At 38.6% G+C, this 27182-nt stretch overlaps 1 long non-coding RNA gene across 2 annotated transcripts in view; it reads right to left on the bottom strand.

The window, feature by feature from the left end:
• LOC110398216 overlaps positions 1–27182 on the bottom strand; it is a 292377-nt gene that overhangs the window by 189154 nt on the left and 76041 nt on the right. For both annotated transcript variants that reach the window (XR_002438264.1, XR_002438263.1), the window contains one exon: positions 15135–15262. This is a non-coding gene — a long non-coding RNA (uncharacterized LOC110398216). The remainder of the gene's footprint in view (positions 1–15134; positions 15263–27182) is intronic.

Genomic DNA, 27182 nt, shown 5'->3' on the forward strand with positions numbered 1-27182 from the left:
CATGGAAATATTCAACTTGAATCTTAAATTGAGATGTTGTGAAAAGTGGTAGTGATGTTACATAGGTGATCACCATGGTAACATTTGGAAACTGCACTGTCGTCAAGCCAGGAATGTAGTTTTGCTTTTCCCACAAGAACAGTATAAGAGACTAGGGCTGAACTCTTCCAAGATCCCAGAACATGAGTAAATGCAAACATTTATCTGTCTCATCCATGGGGACAAATGCTTTGAAACAGCAACAGAATAAAAAAAAAACCACAACCCAACCCACTAGTACAACATCCATACAAGTGAACTGCTTTGTAATGTGATGCTGTTAGCTTTTTTCTTTTCTTTTTTTTTTTTGGGGGGGGTGGGGGGGACATTAGCTCAAGACAGGTCTCAAAGGAACAATGCTGTGGGACAGCAGGGGGAAACTGAAAGATTTATTTACATAACTTACATAATTAGACATCCTATAAAATATTAGAGCCATTACCTACATTTTAAACTGTGGCTATTTTACAAAAACAGCCTTCTCATTCTGTTTGAATCTCTGATTTCTCATGCAGTATAATTTTTTATACCAGTAGTGGTCACTGTATCTGAAGCAGGTTCACTTCAGGCAGCTCAGTCCAAGTACCCCAAGCATGAGTCCTACTGACTGTTGAAGGGACAGTTCAAGAGGTGAGCAATGCTAAGAATGCTTTTTTCAACAACTCTGAGTGATATGATGAAAGACGATAACACTGAGTATACAACCCTTTCCGAGAAGGTGCAAGATTTTACATATTGCATAAAATATAGAAGACAGTACAGAAAATATGGGAAATTTTAACTAGCTTTTCACAGAAAGCAGAGGATGAAAAAATGTGCTTTGAAGTAATCCACAACAAATAAGTGACAAGAGGCTCTGTGTGAAAACTGAAGGACCTAAAAGTTTCCCAGCTCAGGGATACCATAAGCTTTCCTTGCAGTCATCTTTCTGCCTACATGCTGTGTGGTGTGAAACACATAACCCTTCCAAGGGGAGACTAAGTATCTGTGACACTAATTCTGCATTAAGCACAACAGAGAAACTGAACTGTCAATGATGAGTAACTAGCGCTGTGGAGATGGTAGACAAAATGTCCAAACTACATTGCCTGTTTATGGCTGAGATGAATGGATGTTGCATTCCTAAAATGTATACTTCGTTAAAAATCCAGAACAGAAAACAGAAGGTCTTGAGAAACGACGTCTAATTCTAGCAAATTACCAGGAAGTAGAAAATTAAATCCTCCTGAAAAGGACATTCTACTGCAGAATTAACATACTTGAAGATTCAAATTCATTCTTTGGAGAGTATGAAGAAATCTCTTTGCTGCAATAAAGTAGCAAGCAGCAGGTAAGGAGAGAACAGTAACAAAGGCAACATATCCAGGCTCTGAAATGGTTCTGTTTCCCTTGAGCTAAGAAGTGAGCTATGGACTGCTACTGCTTGTCTTCCATTCTGCACACTGGAGTTCTATCTCCTAAAAATGGCCATTTGTTTAATTCTGAATTACTTAAAAAGCTACAGCATGTGAACTATGGCATAAACCCAAGAGGACTGTCCACTGCTGCTCACTGACCGTACCAAGCCTAGGGTGGGACTGTCATCATTCAGCCTTAAGCTCCCTGCTAGCCAGCAGTTACAGTGAGTGAACCACTGAAGAAGACAGCCAAAATTCAGTGAAACAGGAGCAGAGGCCACTGCCACATAGGAGCCTCCTTGTCTGCTTAGCACAGAAAAAGAAGATGGAGATAACACAGAAGGAACTAGGGCTCAAGATCACATTGATAGATGTAGAGAGGTGCTGAGGCAGAAACAGCATGTGGTATCAAGTAAAAAATACCTGCTTTAGCCAAGTACAGACAAGGACAACTCACAGACTTTTAGACTGTTTGAAAGACAGAGATCAGTGCAGTGTTAGACTCTGAGCAGCATTTCTTTCTTCTGTGGACAGCAGGAGCACATGGCTAGCACAAGATTGCCTACAGTTCACTCTTAGAGACTTTAGAAGCTGTAAGAGGCCTCTTTATTCCCAGAGAGCCTGGAATAACCATTTTAACAGATGACATGTTCAGAGTAGACTACGGTCATGTGAAAGATAGAGCAGACTTCTTCCCTGAAAGATGTTCTGAGTTAAATGTCCCTTTTATGACCGCCATCCAAGCAATTCTAAATATGCTTATCGGTCTGTGGTCAGTTGCCCTTCTCAGAAGCCCTTCCATTTTCAGAACATAATACTTTCAAGCAGTAGACCTGTTTGTCTATTTATTTCCTTCCCTTGAACAGGATCATATGGATTATCCTCTCATGACCCATACCCAGAGCTGCTCTCTGGGATGATCCTGGTTCTGGTCAGGAGACCAAGGGAGACTCAGCACTCCAAACAGTTCATCCCCTCAGAGCCTGTCAGTAAATTTAGGGAGACAAAAAACAACTCTTTCAAAAGAGAAGTTTTAGCTCTTTGCCAGAGAATACACAGTTTAGGAAAATGGGTCCAAAGCACAGAAGAGTATTATCTAAATATTTCATTACCTCAGTGTAACCACTTTATTCCAAATGAAGAGGGATCCAGCTCATTCCTGCCTCTCCTGGAAGACATAACTGTATTGCTTATAGTACTCTGCCTCTGCCTGTGTCTGATTCAACCTGCTGACAAAACCTTATTCCTTATTCCCATTGGTCTGAAGTTTAAGATTGAGAAAAATAAGCCTAGGCAAGGTAAAGATTTTTAGGTCAGGTAGATACAGTCCACAGGTATTCACTAATTAATACCTTCCCTATTGCGTCCTCCAGGTGCATCAGTATTACCTAGGATAGATTATTATCTTTGCTTCTTTTTTCTCTGTCCCCTTGTTTCTTTTAAAATCTCTCTGATTAACTCTGTTCTGGCTAATAGGTAATTAAGGTCATTGGGTTTTGTTTTTAAAAAGTAAAAGGTATGTTTCTCTTACACTTGTTAGAACCATCTTAGAGTTAGGAGTGTATTTAATGAATGATTTATAACCTGAATGATTCACAGGATACAGTTCCTCATATACGGAATCAAACGTCATACATCCATCGTTCCAAGGCACATCTTTCTGGAGAACAGGTTTCTGCCTGGATATTGGAACATTAAACTTGTCATTCGTTTTCTGTTTGTCTTGGCCATTAGCTTGTATAAGCAAGAAAATGCCATGCAAAGAAACCTTTTCCTTGGACCTTTCTGAGAGCAACTCACAAGAGCCAATAAAGAGCTAAAAGGAAAACCAAGACACTTGTGGATGGTCACTGTGGGTGGCAAGTAGGTCTGTAGAGTGCCTGACCCTACCTTATGCCCTCCACAGTATGTCCTACAGACCACAAACACAGTCAAATGATTCAGATCTTTGAATCTGCTTGGGAGATGTGCACAATAAGAGTGGGGAACCTGTGCATGGAGAAGCAGGAAAGAAAGAAACGTTCTTCATTTACTTATTTCACTTGCTTCCAAACTGTAGTTTACCACGACCACCACATCATTCCCTCCAAAACTCTTATCTCATTAGTGCTCTCCAGGTGGTTTACAAATATTCATAATCCCAGAGTCTCACTATTCATTGGGAATGAGTTTGTAAACTCTCAGTTTTGTGGCAATTAAAAACATACAAATCTACATATTTCAGTGCCTTTTCAGTAATTCAAATAAAACTGAGTGTTCTATAAATTCTTCAATTTTCCCACTCTTTATACATAATCGGTACCCATTTAATCTGGTCACATCTAGATAATTTACTTCAGAAGTTCCTATAGCTAACTTACAGACTATGACATTTTTATCAACCTGCACATGACATACCAAGGAAAAAGTTCACCTGCCCAGTTGATCTGAAAATATCTGAATTTTACATGTACTAAACAACCTGTTTCCTTGCTCTTTCCTGTTCGTGCTATTAGCCACTTTATGGCAATTGACCTTTTAATTGAAATCTGACACAAAAGACATAAAACACTCAAATCCTTCCACTCTCACCCTCCAATAGCCTTTCCTCTCTCTCAAATAACGTCTCTGATTTATATGCTTGCAGCTGGCCTTAGCAAGCTAACCTAGTTTCCACTTTGTGTGATCTTCCTTTTCATGTTTGAAGCATGTAAAGAGCTCTTGATTTAGATAACTCAGGCTCTTACTGTACTTCCTCTCTTTTCTCCTCAATGGCAAGATTTCCAGTGCCCTTCACAGAACTGTCTTAAGGAACTGCTAGGTCTCTTACTATCCTTTCACTTGGACCAGCTTCCCAAAAATCTTACCTCAATGATGCATACAGCAGACATATTTGCCACCTGCCCGCTGACATAAATCCTGATAAGGACATCAGAGATCACAAAAAATCAGTTTGCAGTATATAGTATATATGACAGTATACAGTATTAGTTATATATATATAGTAGTACTAGAAACACCCATTTCCAGTACTACATATAATGTATATAAAAAATTCAGACAGTTACTGAATTGTTGACAAACATTTCTTCCTCTTTTTACTCAGGAGAGGCTGGGGACTCTCTGGGTGTATCGACAGTCTTCCACATCTTCTAAACAACAGATTTTCTTCAAACTATCTTAAACTGACTGATAAAGAATTCATTAGCAATTGAAGAATTCAAATAGCCACTGGTCATGACCTCCAGTAAAAATAATATGCAGATACCTACAGGTGATATCTGTGTAACTTGATTTTCTTTAGATTCTAGTCAAATGATTCCAGTCTCTTCTCTTGGGTATTCCGGCATCCAACCCATTCATCTCTTTTCCTTGAAGCCATTCTGGTCAATATTGTGATCTTAGGTGTTCCCAAGATTTCTAAAAGCTAGTGGTATCTTTTAGCATTTCAACAAAAACAACAGTACAAAGAGCAATAAGTGTGGCACGCTACAAGACCAGAGCATGTCAGTCTCTTAGATCTGCATCCACTGGGTTTTGTTGTTGTTGTTTTTTTCTCTCTCTCTTAAAAGTTTTATTCAACTGTTTTTGATGGAGTTACTTTGAAGTGATCCCTAGCTCATAACTTGAAGTAAAACTTCTTTTAGAGCAAACATGAAAGCGTGAGAATTTTCAGTGCATCATACAATCCAAGGAAAGAAGTCTGACCGATAATAGTGATTTTAAAAGCAAGAGGGACCAAGACTTAATCCTCATAATCTATAATGATTTTAGTGTAGAAATTGGAAGAGAATTCAACTACCTCAATGTTTCAAAATAATGTAAGTAATTTAAGTTCATGTACGTCACTTGTACTCTTGTTATTTAGTTACCTTTTAAAAACCCTCTGTAATATCAAATTATTAGTGCTCCCTGTCTCTAACACTACCAAAATAAAAGCATAGCTTGTCTGGAATTGGGTTGCTCTTTTAATGCAGATTAGTAAGCATTTTTCCCCCATAAAAATGATTAATTTACAATGTTTAGAAAGTTTACATTCTGGACCAGCCAAGATAAATCACTCACACGAAATTATAATGAAATTCAGTCAGCATATCTTTAGTAAATATTCTTTGAAGTGCTGGAAATGAGAAAGCTGGCATTTCTTATTTTTTTCCCCCTTCAAACTCATAAGACAACAATACCTGGCATATACCAAGTTTTCCTAAAACACCTTTTTCAAAGAGTTCACAGGGTAAACATAATTTAGAACACTTTGATCATGAGTGATTGTTGACAATGAAATAACAAAAATATTCAATACTTCAACTATTCAGGGTTCAAGACCTGAAATGATTTCACCCAACTGACATTTTAACATCAAGGCAGAGCCAGAAAAAAGAATAAGCTACAGATATAAATACAATAACAAGCGATTGCCTGTTCCACAATTTACAAATGATCAAATAACACAAATATCTGTATTTCTCCCAAACTCACAATTATAAACAACTTGTTCTTCTAATTATCTGTAATTGCATACATGTACTCAAACCCATCTTGGAATGCAGTTAATGTTCTCAACATGCAATGTCGTTTTGTGAATAGAAATTGAGACATGTGTGATGAGCCAGATTATCCCCAGTCTCACATTCTGCCCAGGAAAAGGAATAACACATAACTGGACCTACTCAGACAGCACCCAAAAACTAACTTTGACTCAGAGTAACAGTTTACCTACCATTTCCTCTTTCTTCTGAAGAGACAAAGTGGGGAAAAAAAGATACTTGACTTTAAAACCAAAGAGGTCTGTAGAGCAGAAGGAATGGCCCCAGATTTATTTGTACACTATTCTATTTGATCCCCACGGGTGCGGGGAAGAACAAAAACAACAAAACAACAAACAAATCCAATATATATCCTCCTCATAATTTGAGAAGGGCAAGAAAAAAGAGGATGCTCATTTGTCTCTGTTGCTAAGTGATGCGTATGAAGGCATGTTACACTGCAAATGCATACTAAAATATGGTACACAGTAATATGTAAAATAACAGTATAAAAATTGAAACAGTGATTCATCTAGTAAAACTAAACTGATGAAAAATTATTTCATATTCAAGCTGTAAACTATCTGTCACGACACTATCAAAGGTTATTAACCTACCCCAGCTGTTACATGTAATCCATGCTTTTCCACATAATAATCTAAAATCTGTGTTCTCTGCTACAAGCATAAGGAATGTTACTCTTCCTAGTTTTCCTGCCATAATGAGAGACTCACACTCTACTTGCTCCTCCAGCCTCCTCCAGCTGCCACTGGTCCAAGGGCTTAGCAATGAAACCACAGGAATCTATACTAAAGAACAGAATTACAACAGCAAAGTTGCCGTATTTAACATCATAAATCTGTAAGTCCACCTTACAGATGCTGAATTAGAAACAACTTGGTAATTACTGTACCCCGAATGTGCCTGGCAAATGATTAGGAGTATAGCTATCCACTGCACTGCAAATAGAGGAGGAAAAGGGCTTTGGGGAGGGATACACAGGCTTCTGAGGTCACCTGGGAAGACAGACTAGTCCCTTGTAGCCATGTTTCCACGCTATGGGCAGTCCTGTGAGAAGCTGCTGCAGTCCGGGATTTTTTTAGATGGCAGTCTAAAGACTAAAGAAAGCCATTATTCATTTACACAGATTGTCACTTTAAGACAGGATTTTTATTTCTGGCTAATTTTACTGATACGAGCAACTTGTATTACTCCCCTTCAAAAGAGTGTCACGTAGTATTTGTATTCATGATGCCACAAATTGTTAACTGAAACAGTAACAATACGCTAGTTTATAGCAATGACTGGCAGAAATACTAGGCTTACTAAATTTGGTGACCTAATGTGTTCAGGAATGAACAGTACGGTCAAAAAGAATAAGGCTGAAAAGAAGGGTGGTTCAAACTGCAGTGAGAGAGCTGACAATTTCCTCTTTTCTTGTGCAGAAGGTAGTTAGCAATGGGGAGCTTGCTTATGCTATGTGCACTACACCAGGCTTCAATGCTTCAGCTGCACAGGCCAGAAAGGGCAAAGGCTGGAAACTAATCTCTGCCAACATCATGCCTCTATCCACCCATTTATACATCTATAGGCGATCTACACATCACCTGCTATAGGTCTTCCAGACCATGAGGCCTTAAAAGACGGTTCAGACTCACATGCTGCCAGTTCATCAGAAAATGCTGATGCAACCCACTTTAAGAGCTAGATTCTGAGAGCTAGTCTAGCTGCACTTACTCAGTGAACAATCTCCTTGATATTAACAGAAGAAATTCATAAATTGAGCTACTTCTCAAGGGGGCTAAAATCCAGCCCTTGATAATTAGCGATAATCCCTCAAGTTAAACCACTTTCATATGGTTTAACTGTCTATTTTGCTGGAGTCAGACATCACTATTGCCATGTAGATGTAATTAAATCCTTACTGAAAAGAGGAAATGCATTGTGAAGCTGTAGTTCTGAGAAAATAAATAATTATAAAACAGATTTTTGAGGGACTAATCACATAGATTTGAATGTATAGAGGTATTCTAAGTGAAACAAAGCACAAGAAAATATCAGGAGAATTTCTTTGCATCATCTACATATAGGAAAATAATATTCAGAAATAAAATTGTCTACATAGTGTTATGGATGATTTTTTTTTTTTTTAATTCTGTAGAGTTTGAATATCCCTCTTCTTGAATTGACTAGTCATCTGAAGTCTTCATGGACAGATGACTCTCATGGAACTAGGCAAAGATGATAGATTCTTTACAGAAAGTATTTTCAGAATTTCTCAGACATTGTATCTAGTCTTCATTTTTTTATTTATGGCAACAAGCTTTGATCGATTGCTTGACTGAGGACTTTCTTGAACAAGTTCCACTTGATTTCCTTAATCTTTTCATCGTGAAGTCCCCAGAAAACGGTGCCTTTTGCTGTTCTTTTACCAAGCCTTACAACTCTGCAGCTCTACATGGCATGAAAGACTCCACATCTAAAGATAATCAAGACCACATGACTGAAGCGTGAGTCAATTGTATGCGGATCTAGGATCCAACACTCTAAGGTTAATGCCTCTGTGCTGAAAGCGTATAATCATTCTGAAGTATCTTCTTTGTTTTGTTTTGTGTTTTTGTTTTGTTTTGTTTTTTTAAAGAATGACAAAAAAACCCAACACAACAGAGTCTAATTTTATGTGCCTGGGAGTAGCTATCTAAGCTTCAGGCAATACAAACACTGCTATTACTGGGGAGTAAAAGCTCTGCATAATTAACAAACATCATCAGCCTTACAGTTCCTGTAGAATGCAGTAAGTTCCTTGCCTGAAGGCTGCTCTCAGCCTAGTAAGTCTGTTTACCCTGTCCAAGATTAGATTAGTTTAATTATTATGAAAAAGACTGCTAAGATCTTACAGCCTAATTATGCAAATGTTTCTAAATGTTCACAAAAGTAATTTATTTATTTGGAGATAAATGAATCTGTTTTGTCATAAACCAGATTGCAGTCCTGGCAATGTACAAGCAGGGTTATGTGCCCTTAGGCATATCTTTCACCACAAATGTCAGTGGGACCCCTGGATTACAACATTTATAAATACATAAATGGTTTTTAGCAGGTTTTTATTGTTTTTGTAAATTATTGTAATCCCAGAAAGAACTATCACAGGTTTAATACTCACCAACCTTGTTATGAAAACAGAGTTTCTCAGCAGAAGCATTTAAAAGATGTTAACAGCTAAAACTTTCCTGGTAGACCTATTAAGGTGCACCTGTTTTATTATGCTTTGGAATCAATATCTTCAAAAGAGTTCCCTCCTCCTAGTACAGATTCTTGCTGCTAAAATAACCTGCATCAGTAAAGTACTATTATACTAAATAAGGTGGTAGCATTCAAAGCAGACAGTGCTAAGCAAATCTGGAAGCAACCCCTCTTTACATTAGAAATTCTGTAGGTTGTTCTCGTAAACCTCATCGCAGCATAGAGATTTAATTCTTCATCTATGTGTAACTACATGACGACACAAGAAATAGATGCAGAAAAACAATTCTATATTTAGCTACTGCTCTAGTTTCATCGCTATTATAATGGAGATAACCCCAGGCAGCACATTGCTGCCCTCTGTGAACTCACGCACATTCAAAGCAGAGAATATTTTGGAACAATGGACACTTAAAATCTGATCTTGACCACAATGAAAGCTGCACAGCTTAACATGTTGCACAGCTATGTAAAATGAAGCAGGACATAAGCCCAATAAAAGACTGGCCTTTAAAGAGTTCAGATCTTTTCATAATGAGACAGTTCATCTGTGGGCAGGTGAATACTGCAGAGCATACACTCTGCCTCTCAGAGGCATCACCTTCTAAGGGAACTAAACATGCACCTTTAAAACACAAAGCAAGAAAAGTTTAGCTGCATGTTAATAGCAAAGCAAGTGAAACAGACTTCACAGCTGTATTTAACTGTGACACTTGAGGCCAAGTTTATTTAAACTGTGAAGTCAATTTGATGTAGTAATGCCTTCTGCCATCAAAGTTTATTTTCTATTTGAGACAATAGCAGGACATTTTACTGGAAATATATTGCATTAAAAGCAACAGTGACTTCCTGATTTGTTTATAAATTAACCATTCCTTAAGTAAGCAGAGCAACAGCTCTATATGGGAATTACACCCGCAGTTCTCCTGTGTATTAAATGGAGGATGTGAGCTACGCTTTTATCTGGCTGCTATGACATCACCATTATCATGGATATTCGAGATATTAGAAGCTGCTTGCTGTCAGTTAAATGATCACATCTCAAGTGCACCTGCTTTATAATTATTCATTTGGAGCAGGATCATTAACATATTCCTTTAGTCATTTACAGGCAATTTGACTCTACAGTAATGATTTTCCCCCTCTTTGTAACAAATTAATGATATATATATATATATATATAAATGCATGAGTACAAATGAAATTTATACAATTCATATCATACTTAGCGCATACCAAAAGTCTGAAGGCTGCCTAACTTGCATTCTCCCTCTGGTAGGCAGCTATTCTGCAATCACTTAACAGCTACCACATGTACAAACACACAGGAGCATGTCCAAGCTCTCATAGTACATCTTAAACACTAATAACTCATTTTGGGATTTTCCACAGCTCATATGCTGACAGAACTTCCCTAAAACCTCCATCATTAGCGCAAGATAGTCCTGATCTCACCTTGACTTATATGCAAAGCTCTTCATGGAGGACAATACTTCTGGGCTGAAGGATACTTAAGACTGTCGGAAAAATGCAGTGCAAACTCATCTCAGCCCAAAGAATCTTGTACCTGTAACACCTGAGATGCAAGAATTGCCCACTCCAGGCAGCATATTTTCCTCACAAGATGAGATGAACAACAAAAACGCAGAGCAGAGCCTGCACAAGATCATTCCCATGTCTATTTCCCCTTAGCATGTTGCTGGATTTCTGCAGAGAGGCAGGCAGTGAGGAACGTGGGAATCAAACCAAATTCCATCATTAATCTGCAACAGAAAGGCAGCATGGCTCAGTGAACTACAGGGCTGAAGTACATTTGTTGAGAGCATCTACATTGTCTCCAGCAGCCCTGTTTGTTACACTGACAACAGGACAGCGAGCTGAACTTCTGCAGGCACAGGGAAACAGACACATAGGAATATTTCTTCTTTTAAACTGGCTCCCAGAAAATATTTGGAAAACACCCACCATTTAGGGAAGTTTCTTCCCATTGCCATTCTTCAGGAGCAACCTAGGAACATCCGAAAGAAAGAGACATCTATAGATAAGAAAAAAAAAATATTTCCAGCTTCCTTTCTGGTTATGTTAGAGGGCTCCTGAGGATGCCAGAAAAGCCTGGGAGATATCCACAGGAGTGCTCTGCCACTGCTGAGCAATCCCTCTCAAACAAGTCTGTCAGAGGAACCAAAGGTGCCGTCGGAAAGAGCGGCTGCATGTGAGCACAGGGAACTTAGAGGCAGCAGTTTGTAACTCTAAGCATCAGAACACAGACCTTGGCATTCTGGATGATATACATGAAGCAGAAAAACTCCTGGATGCGTCTGAAATTATTTCTGTGCTAGAATTCTGACTGGGAATCTTGTCCTTAAAACACCAGCATTTTTCCATTCAATTCTGCTGCAGTCGAGATACCAGTCAGTGAGATGGTGAACCAATGGCATTTGAGAAACTTAGTAACGTGATGCAAACATCCCTGAGCTTTTGTGATCTGTTTCCCTAATTATCCTGAGGAAATTACATCACCCTGTATAGAACAAAAGCCTTACAAAAATAATAGTTTGTCGTACAGTTATCACATTGTCTGGTAGCAATGTGTCAATTGGACAGGTGCATAAAAAATTAAATCAGCATGTTTACTAATGCCATTGGTGGGTGAAGGTGCCACCATTATTAAAAGTGTTACAGAAAGCTGAAGAATACTAATTACCAAATGACATACCAGTCATAAAAATCAAAGCACAGAGACAATGTGATGGAAGCAAAAAGAAGGTAGACTCTCAGGGTTGTTTTTTTTTTTCAGGTGATAAACTACTCATACTCAGACAATCTCACCATATAACAATACCCACTGTGCAGGATATGCATCATTCCCATGTATCACTTCAGAATGGAGATTCAAAAAGACGGCTGAAACCTTTGAATATTGCACTCACGCTATCAGGATAATTTACTGTTTTTAATATAAAACTAAAATACCACAGAAAACAAAACACTGGATTATAATTTATTTTACATTATTGAAAGATAGTCCCTCAAACAGTGTATTCTGCATTATTGAAAACCGAGCACTTGTCCTCCCTGTTCTCCTGGTACAGCTTGTGTCACCATCACCAGACCTGGTGGCTCTGCTCTGCAGCCCTTTCTCAGGACCTGATGTCTGTGGTGTGGCATGGACAAGGTTTCACCTCTCCCAGAATGAAATCTGACATCTCTCCAGCTCTTAGGATCTGCACTGCACAAACCTGCGTACCAGACGCGGTTAGTTACTCCCCAGTCAATAAAGGACTGACTCTTCATAAGATTTATCCTGCTTTTCACTACAACAACAGGTTAAAGCAATTCACAAACAGAAGAAAGCATCCGTTATTCTTTCACCCAGTAAAAGCATCAGCACCAAGATAGAAAGCCAAAGGAGAGTGCCATACATATATTCTCCTGCCTCACACAACCTGCCCAGCTTTGGACAGTCAGCAAGTCCTCAGCTTACAAAGTCTTGGTGCCGTCATTCTTCACCAGGTCTGAGCTGCTTGCTTTCTCTTCCACTCATTACTACACCTCTCTACATCCCCTTCTCTTTCCTCAGGACAGAAGAATGTGAATTGTCCCTGGCCACAGAAAAGGTCCTGGAAAGAGACAGCCACTCTGTTCTGGATTGTTTTTGTGACAATTTAAAGCTGTGCATCTGAAGTTATCTTCCCTGTGCCAGCACTTTCCCTTTCCTTCTTCCAACTTTAAAGACCATTTTACAGCTTTCCTTGACGTAAAGCTGCATTCACTCAGGTAGCAATACGCAAGTTTGAAGAAACCCACAATACCCATCAGAATAACACAGAGAGCTCATCACGACTCATTCTTACTATGTTGGCGTTCACTGAAAGCAGTTTTAGATTCGTGAACTGCATGATACCACTGAACAGTGCCTGAGTGCCTTTTCTGGGTGACAAGACTCGCACAGCCAATCTGTCAGACTTGTATTCAGAACCAGAGCCGGATCCTCCTAGGTACTTCCCAGCCTGCCCAGCACATCCCATTAAGTCCTCTTTTCAGCCTTCCTGAGCCTCCTTAGCCACAGAACCAGATATTACAGCCCCTTTACAGTCTGGCAAAACAAAGGGAGATGGACCTTATTTGCAGTGGATTACTGTATTGTGGAGAGTGGAAGTGAGGCAGAGACCACTTTTCCACCCATCTTTGCTATATTTCTGCTTGGACCAGCTACTGGTGCAACAACTGAAAACACACGCTACAGAAAAAGTTATCTTTAAGACATCAACATTTGCCAGAAGTTCATGTACCTTGACTTCCGACAAAGTAAGGAAATATCACAACATCTTTACGTGACATGGGCTAATAAATACATTTAAACCAAACATTACACCGCTTTTCATCCTTGACTATTCAAGTAAAAAAAAAATAAAAGAATGAAGCAAAAGCAGGCTACACAGTACTTTACACTCAGAATGGATTTGTTTCATTTTACTGAGGCTTTCTGTATCACTCATCACTGAGGTATCCAAAAACAACATGGTTTGCAGATGAGAACAATAGCCTGTAAATTTCCGAATCTGAAATATTCATGAGAAGTAGGTAATGACATTTACAGCTTAACAAACACACACTTTGAGCTCCTAATGAAAGATCATAAAAAGCCAGAGTGCAATGTAGCATTATCCTTTGTTTTGGACTATTCTGAAAGACTCATTCTACATAGGAAAACAACTAGTGAAGTTGGGGAATTTCCAGTAATAGCAGTCATCGCCTGGGAGGACATCTGTGGCCTACCCAAGGCTACAGGGGGTCTCTGAGCATTGCTGAGTAACTCTTAGAGAGCAGCATCCCATCTAGTGGAAAGGAATGTTATTTCCTGGAACAGTGACTGATGGAGCAGGTCTGTTCCGTGCTGAGGCCACTGAATAGCAAGCATTGCTGAATATTTGACCCTCCTTTCTGCTTGTTCTGTTGTTTGGTAGACAATATTTTGTTCAACTGAATGGCTAATCTCCGTTTTGAGGAAAAGAAGAGCAATAGTCCGCCAATACTATGTCTAATTTCATTTTTAAATGAACATAATCACACTGTTACAGATTTGCCAGCTCTGTGCAACAGTTATTCACTTGATTATTTCAGATCCCACACTTCACTAACACATAGTTTTGCTAACTTTCTTTAAATAGATATGTTTCTTGAGATACTTACACATATTTCACAAAATTCAGCCTAGTTTCCCAAATCTTAAATATGATATATCATATATATACATCGAACACATAAAATTGTCTCTGAATTGAATACTGCAAATATGAAATTACAACAAATATAGTGCTGATGGGAAAAACAAATCAAATCAAAACCCCAATTGCTATTTCTACATCAAAAGTAAAAATATGCAGTCACTCTGAATGCAAACATTTCTCTAAATTTATATTTGTTATTGATCTGTCAAAAGATAACATTATATTGAGTTTAAATTTTATTTCTCCGCACATCAAAACTGTTCCATAACTCGTGAATCCATGAAATAAGACAGAAAAAAAAAGACTATTTTTTAACAGAACGCATCTAAATCAAGGGTGAGTTTCCCATTGGTAAGGAAATCAAACACACTGAAAGGCCTCTACTACTATGATTAAAAGGAATTTTGATATCCTCAGAGCATCTGTTGTCTACAGAATTTAAGGTACTGGATAGTCTTGTGTTAATCGATGCATGAATGTTTAGATAGATGACCAAGAACATGCTATAAGCCAACTTGAATATATCCACCAGTTCCCCTTGCCTTTCCAGGACATTTCAGTGACCTGGCACCACTCTTCCTTACCCCAAACAGAGGATGAAAATTACAGCTCATTCCCTTAACTGAGGAGCAGAATCTAGAATATTAAGCACTACTTTCATTTTCATTTCCCTTTTTCAAGAGCTCAGGCCTTTCTGAACCCACATCATGTGTTCTTACCAGGAGGATGCCCTCTCTTCTTCTACTTGAAGCAGGAGTCACTCTCTGCTACATGCAGTATCTTGTTGCTCTGTTTTCACATGGCTCGAAGCTTCATTACAAGCATTTTGCATATCTCTGCCTGGAACCTGTAGATGAGAACAGCTTTTTAATGTTTGCTGTAGTCTCAAAGAATTGTGCGTTTATTCAACTGAAAGCAGTAATGATGAAGGGAAAAATATTATTTTCAACGCTACTTTTATTGCACATTTCCAAGATGAGGCACTGAAGCTTCATTTGCAGTCTGTTGCAAAGCAAATCAAGACTTATATTTAATATGAAAATTGTGCACTGCAGCAATATGGAAAGAAGAGATGAAACTTCTGACTACATATCTCAAGACTGGGTGACAGAACATGCTATGCTGTGCTACACATCAAGCCAAATGTTGGAGCAATATGATTCCCTGCTCACTTAATGTGTCTTTATGCAGAAGCTGACACATCTGTGTGAATGTTATAGGACACTCATTTGTAATGGAGGTTTCTCTTTGCAAAAATAAAAGCTACAGAATTAAGTTTCTCAGCTGTCTAGCTGCTAAGACTGGAAGATAATTAAAGTGGTCTTCCACAAGATGGCTCCCTCTCTCTGTTCGTATTACTGACTCACAGCAGTGTGGAGGGAACATAAATATTATTCAGGACAACCGTGCAATTATGGTTTGGAGGAGTAAGAGTGCCTCCACATGGGAGCAGAAACACTTCACCGAATTAGGGCAGCCTACACGACAGTCAAGAACTGCATATCATACATTTTCTACAGATTGGAAAGGGCTGGAAGGTTCAGTGGGGTGATTTGGTATCACAGCTTTGGAATGGCACACGTCTTCTCCACCTTCTCTCCAAGCAGGGGGCTTCAGCTTCTCAGCCACACACCTCAGTGTCAGAATGCAGGAAAATGCCCGCAGTGTGCCCCCCTACATGCCCCCAAGAATTTGGCCTATTAAATTAGCAAAAAAAAGGATTAAGTCTAATGTCTAAAAGGAATGAGAAAATAGCATTTCCTACACGTTACAAATGAATTATTTTTATGCAGCTAGAACTGGCCATTTAGTCCTTGTTCCTTACCATATACAATGCATGCATCTTTTGGCATCTTTAAATGCACACAAAGCCATTTTCCAGCACCATGATTGCCTCTGTAGCATCTTTCTAGCAAATGATGGAGTTCTGCTCTTCCTGTTTTATCTCCCTTGTTCTAAAGCGAGGACTTCTTGGTTTGTATTACAAGGTGACGTTACCTGGAGAAACCTGAGCTGTAAGAAGAGCTGCCATTCTGCCACAGCTGCTGCCAGTCACAAGCAGGACACGCAGCTGAGGAGTGCCAAGGAAAAAGCAAGAAATGCCCACACTCCTGTCTTAGCTTATGATTCCACTTAAACCAGCATTACGCTGCAGCAACCCACAGGTTTTCTGCACAGGTGCAATAACGCACACCATCAGGAGAACGCAATCCCCCTCTCAAAAGACAGCCTGTCCCCAGCACTACTTCACAGCCCAGGTGCTGACCTTCTCCTCTTAAACACCGATGTCCTCCTCAAAAAACATTCCTACTTCCCCTCCAAGGGGAAAAAAAATCTATCATTTTTGCTTGTAGCCTTGTAATTTCCCAGAATCATGCTGTGTTGCTGACTTTTAAACAAAAATCTTTATAGAAATCCACTGGAAGTTCTATTTAAGAACTGGCGGCAGGACATGGGCCATTGACTTCCGTACAGTTACTCCAAGCTGAACTGCCAAAATCTGAGAAGCACGTCCTTAGTCTTTTCTATAATCTTAGGCATGTTTAAGACACATTACATAAGACACGTTGAACCGAATGAAAACATGCACAGGATTCCTCTGGAGCCTTTATGGACCTCTTTTCTTTTAGCTTTAGCTTCTGTGAGTCTAATTTACACCTGAAGATAGACTCAGTATGAAGAAAGTTCACTGTACCTGCACATCAAGTTTGTGTAAAGATTGAGTAAAAATTGTTGTCACTGCATTACAGAATACTTTTTATCTTTTTAATTTTCTATTAAGTTTTAAAAGAATGCCAGCATCTTTATTGCCAAAATCATTTATGAAGTTACATTAAAATCCAAATAAGACCACTGAAATATAAACAGAAATGGTTAATTTTCCTCTGCTGCGACGTTTTGATATTTAGGGAATATTTTATGTCCCTGGAGACCCAAAAGGCAAGTCATCCAAAAAGTGGTGTGCATGCAGAAAATCAGCACAATGCCCTGTGGGACCAATCTGAGCCCATCGAAATCAACCAAAGTCTCTCTACCGACTTCAGAGAGGTTCTGTGCTGTTCCCCACTATGCATTTTCTAAACCCAAAGAATCACTGTGCCTTCCAACACCTCCCTGTTACCAACAGCACTTCAACAGACTCAAACTCTCAGGACAACATACAACTGAAGACTGATGCTATACCATCCCATGGAATGCCCAAGCCTACCTAGGTCACTCCGAAAGTAATGCCTCCTATTTATTTCCATGGAAACCACAGCATCTACAAAGAGCACAATAACATTGTTTGATAGAGCAAACTCTCAGCTACAAAACAGTATTTTTCAACGTAATCACCACTATTAGCGATGCATTTTCACCAGTGTTGAACAAAAGCCTGCATGCTGCTCTCATAAAAATCCACAAGTCTAGGATCTGAGAGCAGCCCCTGCTCTAAAAGGAGATTTTTTTTTACTATGAAATAACACCAAACTCAGGATTAAAAGACAATAATCAAAAGTATTTAGTAAATATTAAATGGAGTTTGACACTGGGAATGTATATCAGCAACTCTAGGATTTTTCACTGGTATCAAAGAGTTTCCAGAATAGTAATGGTCCATACACCCAGACCCCAGGTGCCTAAAGTCACATTGTCACTGCTGAGATCAACAGAAGCTACCAACACATAATTACCATCACTGAAATGAAAAAAAAAATGCCAAAATAAATTCTAAAGTTTGTATTTTGGTTCACTAGAATCTGGACCTCTGCACCTTCAAAAGAAAGCTGCAAAACCCACTTTCCTACCAAGCACTGCCCAGAAAGCAGACATAGTTTATCACGGAAACGGTTCTCATGTCTAACGCATGTTTACTCTGTATAGGAAAAATCAGTTATATGTTTTTGCATAATTTGAATTAAGCTTCTTCATAAAGCAATTGCCACACAAATCAAATTTTTAAAACTGAAAACATTAAGTAGAAGTACCCTGTGGTCTGAAAGCAGACCTACTCCTTTTTTTTTGGCTTCTCGTTCGCTTCATTTTACAGCTGTACATGTTTTTGATGTAAACAAGGGCCAGAGAAACTCTATGCTTGAATATTACAAAATATAAATTAACGATATCACTGACTTCCCCAGAAACTCAGCCTACACAGTTTTGTTCATGAGGGTTTCTAAAGACAGGAAGCATTGTGAACAGCTGTTATAACTGGACACATTTAGCAAGCTGTATCTAGAGTGGTCAAGCACATCGTCTTCAGCCTCGAATTGGCAGTCTCATGCTGTGGGACAGGTACTAACAAGACAACTACACTAACCTAAGAAGCACAAACTGAGATGCTGTCTTACCACAAAACCAATTTACGCAGTTTAAAGGTTGGTCCTAGATTATCCAATCTCAGCCTTATGTATCTGGAAAGCTTTTATCTGCATACCAGTAGCGTACACTTTTGAAAAGCAGAAGGACATTTCTCATTTTAAATAAATAAATCAGTTTATATCTCAGTCAAACTATTTACATATTCTCAGTTAGCTCTAGGTGAGCTCCCTGATCTTTTATCTAATTCTTTCTATTTTGTGCTTGTTTAGGAGCGACATGTTTGCCCATTCCTATTTTCACCCATCCATCCACACCAGAATATGAAAAAATTGGGAATGCTTGTGAGTGGCATTTAACCCTTTTGTATAATAAGCAACTTTCCAAAATGCTGGGAATTCCTGTAAATTATTTCTTCCTGGAACATGGATGGAAGAAGATGGCTTTGACCCTTTGTACAAAAATCTGACAATCTTCTTAACAAATATCTCCAAGCTATAGCAGCGAACACATATTTATGTGAAAGATGGCTCAGAATAATTGATTAGGTTTGCTAAGGTTCCGGTTAAGAAACTGCAGCTGCAATCTCTTCTTTTTCCCTTCCCTTACTGTTCTCTTGCATAACAATTTCTTCCTTATCATTGCTCATTTTCATGCAGAGCATGTTTGCTTATTTGCTATGGTCAGTAGACACTTTATTTTAATTACTTCAAAGGTAAATGCATCTGAAGGCATTTGGCTCTTATTTCAGGTAAGAAAAACAAGTAATACAATGATTACAAAATGGCATAGGAAAAAATGTCCAAAATATGACATGCCAATGCATAATAAATATACTGTTTGCTTTGCTTTTGCTTAGACCTCTTCCTAACAAACACAGTAGAGGCAACAAGTTAACTTATCTGCTACCTAAATCTTTACAGAGGTTACTGCGTAGTTATTTATCAAATGCAAATCTACAACTTCATTACTATAATTATGTAGTAACCATCCAATTAACTCCTGGGGTAAATGCATGTTGCTCTTGCACTTCCTGCTCCAATACACATTTAGCTTTAAATTTCTGTTCTTACTATGTGTGTGTACACAGCAGTTATAAGGCCCTTTAGAGACATGAATCCCCGTTATTGATACTGGGCAATCAGATAAGTTGCGAATGCATGAGTAGCTTTACAAAGTTGTTGTTGCTAGATAAGAGAGATATTTCACATGAAACACAGTCACAGGGAGCAAGACAAGGGTCTGCCTGCACTGTGAACTTTCCCCATCTATTCCAAGGATGGATTAGTCAGGAGGAATAAACGTGTAAACTAGCATCAATCAATGTAATTTTAATTAAATCTGTGAGGTATCATCAACCCACAGGAAAACCGTGTCTCTTGTCATGCTATATGATGTATATTAAAAGAAACAAACAAACAAACATCTTGACACGGAAAGAAATAGGAGAGAGATACTGATGCAAACTAACCATCCAGGTACAGATGCCACTCAGTTTGACAGAAGCAAAATTTATTACTATTTTAGAATGACTGCTACAGAAGCCTTACATGAAATTGAATCAAAAGCTAAGTAAACTGAGGCACAAAGCTGCTGAGTTACTTCTGAGCGTCCCTGCCACCTCAGAGGCCCAGCTCCAAGCACAGTGAGTCGCTGGGCTGGGACACGGAGCTGCACCTGATCACATTTCAGTGCAGTCAGACCCCAGTGTTCCATAGCCAGCGAAAGAGCAGAAAGAGAAACTTTGATGTGCAGCCTTCCAGAATAAAATTAACATATTTTTGACATGGAAATGTGAATAAATGGGATAGAGATTCTTCTCCAGACACAGGTCAAAAGTAAATATTTTTGAGAAATATAAGAAAGATGTAAGCAAGTCCTTCCTGCAGCCACTAAAACCCTCCTGAATTCCAGCATGGATGAGTCTGTTCCTCCCTTCCAAACTGCTTCTGGGAATACATTTATTGCCCTCATCCTCTTTAAAATTCCCCAATCTCTTCAAGGGCACGCAAAAAGAATTGCTTGGCAAATAGAATTTAATTGCATTAAATAGCAGATCTTTTCCCCATAGATATTCTACATTTGCCACAAAAGAAAAAAAAACACCCTGAAAATACAGCCACGCACCAAGTGGATTCCCACTGTAAAAAGTTATTCCATGCTATTGGCTTCTACCCAAAAGGTAATGCTAACAGAAGTAATTTAAATGTGCTTGAACACAGGAACAAATGCCTAAGCTTGGTTGCTCTCTTTGTCGAAACCTATTCTTTCAGAAAATCATTTTCTTTACCCATTGGACAACAAAATGCATTGTCAAGAAATTTTATAGCAATAATTATAAAAGATGTCCATTTGAACCCATTGAGGTCTTACTGATTTTATAACACCCAGCAGACCTCCCTGCAGGAGAACGCTATATTTATGTTAGCAATATATGCGAGAATTGAGATCATAAAATTAAATGACCACATAGAACTGTCATTTATATGATGAGCGCCTACGTATGTGAAGGCTGGTTTATCTTGCGAGATAGGGTAGTACTAAATGGTCCACTCTCAGTCAATGCCTTTAATCACGCATTTCTTCACTGCTTCTGCAATATTACACTTGAAGGACTGGTAAGCAGTTTGCTATGAAATGTTAAATGGCTACTGGCAATCCAAGCCCGATGGAAGTACTCACTAAAATAGAAGTACAGTACATATTGTATGCAATTGTTTTATGAGAGACATTATGGTTACTAGAATAACATTTCACCATTACCAACTGCTGAGAGAAAAGTCATTAAGATATTTGGCAAGCCAGTGTAATTTTTCAGCAGAACTACAGTATGAGCCCTCCGAATAGCTTCTGTACAGAAAGGCGAGCTGTCTCAAGAAAACAACTTAAGTCTTCGGTGTCATTTTATTCAGAGGGGTTTATTTTCAGATGCCAATGAGAAAGTTATTGCTGCAGGAGAGTGAACAATTGAGCCTTAACCCTTATTATAACAGCGCAATTTCAGAAGCACTATAATAAATCTTGCAGCAGTGTTTCCATTAAAAATCTCTTTTCTGAGGAGCTTTTATGCTCTGTAGTGTCATTCAGACACTTTTATGAGAGATTTCTTTAAACTATTGTTCTAAAAATAAAGAGAGATTAAACATGTGTTTAAGCACTGTTAAATGCTGAGATGGAAACAAACAAAACTCAGCTCACTATTTTAATCTCAGCCTCTTCTCATGGTTTTTTGTTTGTTTGTTTGTTTGTTTTTTGGTTTGTTTTTGTTTTTAAATTCCACAGCAATAGAAATGAAAAATCTCCCCCTTCACAGGAGCAAAGAGGTCCATGCTGGACAGTCCTCTCACCACCACTGCCTGTGCCAGCAGCTGCACATTTGTTATATAGCCGTCAACATATTAAATACCAACTCACAAACACACAGATGTCATTCTATCCTGGTCATTTCCAGTAAATATGCCTTTCCTCTTCCTAGAACTGTACTTTAATGATGTGATGAGGCACTGCAGCTTCAAGGTGCAAGTATTTTCAACCCAAACAGCCACTATGCATCACCAAACGAAATCCTTTTCTCTATAACAAGAACGGTAATGACCTATTACGGTATTATCACAAGGTAACAAAACGTAAGTAATGAGGCCCAGTGCAGCCAAATGCTTCTAGTTGTCAATGTTTCCAATGGAAACAATGACTTCTGGTTAACGTGAGCTGACAGCAGAGCTCGTGAAAGCCCTGTAAACAATGCAGGCCAGCATTAAACAAGCTGCTATTTTATTCCTCTTTCTGTCTGCAAGTGCAACCAGGACAGTCTCAAAATGGTGAGTAGTTTCAATAGGATTTGCTATTTATTTATTGCTATTAATCTAATATTGTATACTTTCCACACACATGCTTAGCAACAGAAATTAAAATATACCAGCTAGATTCAATCTCAAGGAAACGTTTACCTGGAGGTCCATTCACTAACTGAAAAATAAACGAGTAGAAACTTTGTCAAACACGGCAACAGTTTCAAAGATTAAATAGAATGAAAAGATCACAATTTAATTTGTGTTTGTCAGCAGTAATACCACAAAGGAAATATGAATCTGAGAAAGTGATGGTGGAAATTAACACGTTCTCAGATGAAACCATATGAATGCCAATTTCATAGAATCTTCTGGCCAAAGCCATCCTGTTCAGAAAGACAGTCCTCCCATTTCCACTGGAACTTTCTACACTTGTATCATGATAGCTCTAATTTTGCAAGCATTTACATATATGCTTAATGTTGCCACTATGAGCAGCAATTCCTACCGGTCTTCCCCTAGCACAGACATAAACCCCAACTGTAAAAGTGATCACTCACTAGAAGAGATGCTCAAGTCACTGGCAGCTTTCACATCCATGTCCATCTGTAGTGCCTCCATGCATTGAAGTTTGTGGCAGGTATTGAGGACTGCGCAAGAATTTTAGAAGTATGGAGCAATACTTTTAGAGCCACAACAGAATATAAGAGAAATCTGATGAACAAAAAGATAAAGCTATTTTCTAGAACCCAACGGCTGAACTCCACAACTATTAAAGTAGCTTGTTATTTTTAAAAATAAAGCATTAAAAAATGCAAACTTATTTTTCTTACCAAAATAATGGCCAAGAACTCAAAGTAACTGCCTTGATACTCATTAAATTACTCCTCATACATCAGCAAACTAATTTTCAGGACTTCATTCCGCAAATTAACTCCAACTATACACACAGAGGTATATATTATATTTGTATTTAAATCGCATTCTCGTTTGGATTCTACAAAATTAATAACTGCATTTATTAAAGATGTATTTTTACTTCTCTGTCTCCTAATTTCATGAGTTTGTGTTAAAATCAGATCACCAAATCGGATACAAAAAAATAATATATCCATGCAATGATGAAAATTGTTTTCCCCTTGGTCTTCACAACAAATAGATTTCACTTTCATTTTAAAATTCAGTTGTCACCATTCTTCGTCATTCCCTTTCTTAAGGCTTTTAGCTTTCACAAATAATTGTGCACATACCCACAGATCAACATGAACAAATCTTTTGTCTTTAAAGCTCATCTGTTGTGCCAGAAGGGTGTGTTCTTCATCATTTTTAATTTAGAATGCTAATTTTACAGAATGTGAGAATTTAGAGAGAGTTCTTCACAGCTCCCATTCCCAGGAGAGCTCTCTCTGAAAAGTTAATAACATTAACAGTTTTTCTATTAATTTCGCCTGACTTTACACAGCTTTTTCGGTTTTGTTTTTCAGAGTGCCGCCAGAAAGGAAAATAACTCTAAATTTAGAAACGTTTTAAAAAAAAAAAGTTGCTAAAATTTCTCACATTAGACTGAAAATATCAGAGCTTCTCAGTGCTTTCCCAGGTTTTCTCAAAAGTCACCAACATTTCCACATCTCTCAATAAAATCAAAATGAAACAAACAAAAATAATCCTGATGCCTAAAACTTAATGCACTAAACTATAAACTACTGCCTCACTTTACAAGAGCAGTTCTTAGCATCATTAAACTGCTGAATCGTATTGCTTCCCAAAGAACTTAAGAAAATACACACACTTCAGCCCAAAAGTGGAGCAGGGGTAATGTGATGAGTAAACAGGATTACTTGTTCAAGCATCTAAAGTTTGCAAGGCTTGCAAACCCTAAGGAAAACTTAATTAAAGTCAATAAAGAGGAAGGGAAAACACAGAAAAATTAAGTAATAAACTGTACAAAGCAAAATATGAACTGATCAGTTATCAGTGCCTGTGGGACACCTTTGCCTACAGCCTCTGGGACAGATTCTGAGCTTTCTACATTTACCACATACAGACCTCACTTACATCAGTGAAGTCATGCTGCCTTTACAGTTCTTAAACTGACAGAGAATTTGCCCATTCCAACAAAACAATGCCCTGCCCTTCTGACAACTTACAGGAAGAAATGAATACCACACAGATCTCTTCTAACTGCTTTGACAGATTACTTTGGCTATTTCTTTTACACAGAATTTGGATGTGCTGAAGATCTGGGACGCAATTCTCTTCTCTACTGAAGAAATTCGATGTCAACAAAGCTTCCTTCAAGTCCACCCATAATGAATGTTTACAGACACATAATGGGGAATAATCAAGTTTGGAACTCTGCCAACATGTTTTCTTGTCCAACTTCTATTCATCACCTATTTGGGAGCTGTATTCAGTTCATGTTCAAAAGCTTTCAGGTATTATCAGATATTTTTCAACCACCTAGTAAAGTTGGAGAGAGTTTTTCTGACATGAGCTCTCTCCGCTCTTGGAAGCTTTCTGCATCCTATCTGAAACATTAAAAAAAAAAGGAGGGGGGGAGTGGTGGGGAGAAGAAAGGCACAAAAAAAATTTCTATAAAACCTGTAGCAGCAGTAGGCTCTCCCTCCTATCAGTTCAGCTCCCAAACCATCAGGTCGGCATCCTTCCTTTAGCATCCACAGGGCATGCACCAGGCTACAGAAATTCCAGCTGTAGCAATCCAGCTCTCGTTGCAGCTTTGCTACTAACTTTACTGCTTACTCCTGGAAGGGGGAAGCTTTAAAGCATTCCTCACTACCTCAGCAGCACCACTCAGCATTTTGCATAGGCTGGTTTGTCATTGGCCCTCAGGTTGTCAGGCTCAACCAAGTTCACAAAGTGCTGCACAGGTTGCCAAAACGCCAATGTGTCTGGATTTTAACAGGCTTGTTCAACAGCATTTGCAGCTGTGGTTAGTGTGCAACACATAAGTACAGGTAAAATTCAAATCTGAAGTAATAACATCTGCTGCAAATCCCAGATAAACAAATCTCTCACGGTGGAACAGCAACTGGCTGGTATCTCAGTGGGGTTTCACCCACCAGTCTCTTTTCAAGTGATCTGTTTGGGACAGGGAAGAAATGTCTTTCATTAGACAACCGGCATGCCAATAGGGAAGTGCTCACCAACATCACTGCCCAGTTTTTTAATTAGCAAGATAAGAACAGGAAGTTGAAACTGAGAAATTACAAAAATGAAATGCTGTTGCAAATAGAAGGCTACAAGTCTTCAACTTTTCAAACTGAAGAAAAAATTTCATGTTACTTGTACGAGAAAGTGAAATTACTAGAGCAAGAGATGTCACAGAGATGTCACCTTTCCCTCTGGCAGATGATCCAAAGGGATTTGCAAGGGTTGCTCTGAAAGTACTGCCTGCTGTTTTGTTATGATGGCCTATGACATCAGAGGCAGATGTTGGTGGTATGGCAGTAGAGGTAGAACCTTCCTACCAGTATCCCCATTCCATTTTGTTGACATGTGACAGATGGCAGCAGAGGGGCAGTCTGACAGAATGGTGTCTGACATGGAAGCACATATGGAGCAATGGTGTGTCACTGAATTCCTCCATGCAGAAAAAATGGCACACACTGATACTCGTCAGTGTTTCCTGAATGTTTATGGAGACCAAACAGTGGATGTGAGCACAGTGAGGCGGTGGGTGGTGTGTTTCAACAGTGAGTTTGGCAACAGTGGGTCACCTCCACTGGTGCAGATATTCATGAGCATGGCATGCAGGCTCCTGTTCATCACTGACAAAAATGCACAGCTAATGGTAGTGACTGTGTTGAAAAATAGCACTTTGTAGCTGAGAATTTGCTCTATCAAATAGTGTTATTGTGCAGTATTTGTTACCTTTTCCATGAAAGTAAATAGGAGGCATTATTCTCAGTCACCTATGTATATACAAGACGTAGGCTTAAAAGAATGAAGCTAAGCCAAATTTGTGAAAATGAACACTGAGAGGTAACCACTAGATCCATTAAATACTTTATATTTAAGCGTAAAATAGTTATCTTCACCCATTTAACTTTGCTCTTCCAGTTGATAGAAATGAAGCAATGCCTCTCTGTGAACAGACACCACGTCAGCATTCCAGTTGCACACAAAACCTAGCAAAATTTTTCCCAATGATATCACTTTGAAAAGATTTGTGAGAAAATCCAATAACTATTCTAAATCATCAGTGCAATTCAAAGGAAATTAAGTGTTACTCATCAAAGAAGCATTCTACCTCCATTAAAAAAAAAAGCAATATATTCCTTCCCGGAGTTATTGATATCTTAGCAGAATTTAAGATGAGGTACCCTTGATAAGGAAGGGAGATTTGAAGACAAAAGGAAAGATTAAAACTGTAGGTGTTGTGATAATAGAAATCAATGGTATTGTTTCAAATGGTAAATAAAGTTTTAAAATAATATTGAGAGGAAGGCATCAGAAAGAATATGCTAAAGGAGTTACTTAGGAACCACTGTGTTTAACTGAGCAAAGTCAGACTTAAATTGTCTGCCTGCAGTGACCCCTGAAAAAGGCTTATTTTTGCAGCTTGAATATAAAAAGCTCAGAAATGCTAATCATTCCATCTGGAAATCAAAATCATAAACTGTTAGATTAATGAATGCTACAAGTAGCTCTCACATGCAG

Source organism: Numida meleagris, chromosome 4 (genome assembly GCF_002078875.1).
Source record: "Numida meleagris isolate 19003 breed g44 Domestic line chromosome 4, NumMel1.0, whole genome shotgun sequence".
NCBI classification, from domain to species: Eukaryota; Metazoa; Chordata; class Aves; order Galliformes; family Numididae; genus Numida; species Numida meleagris.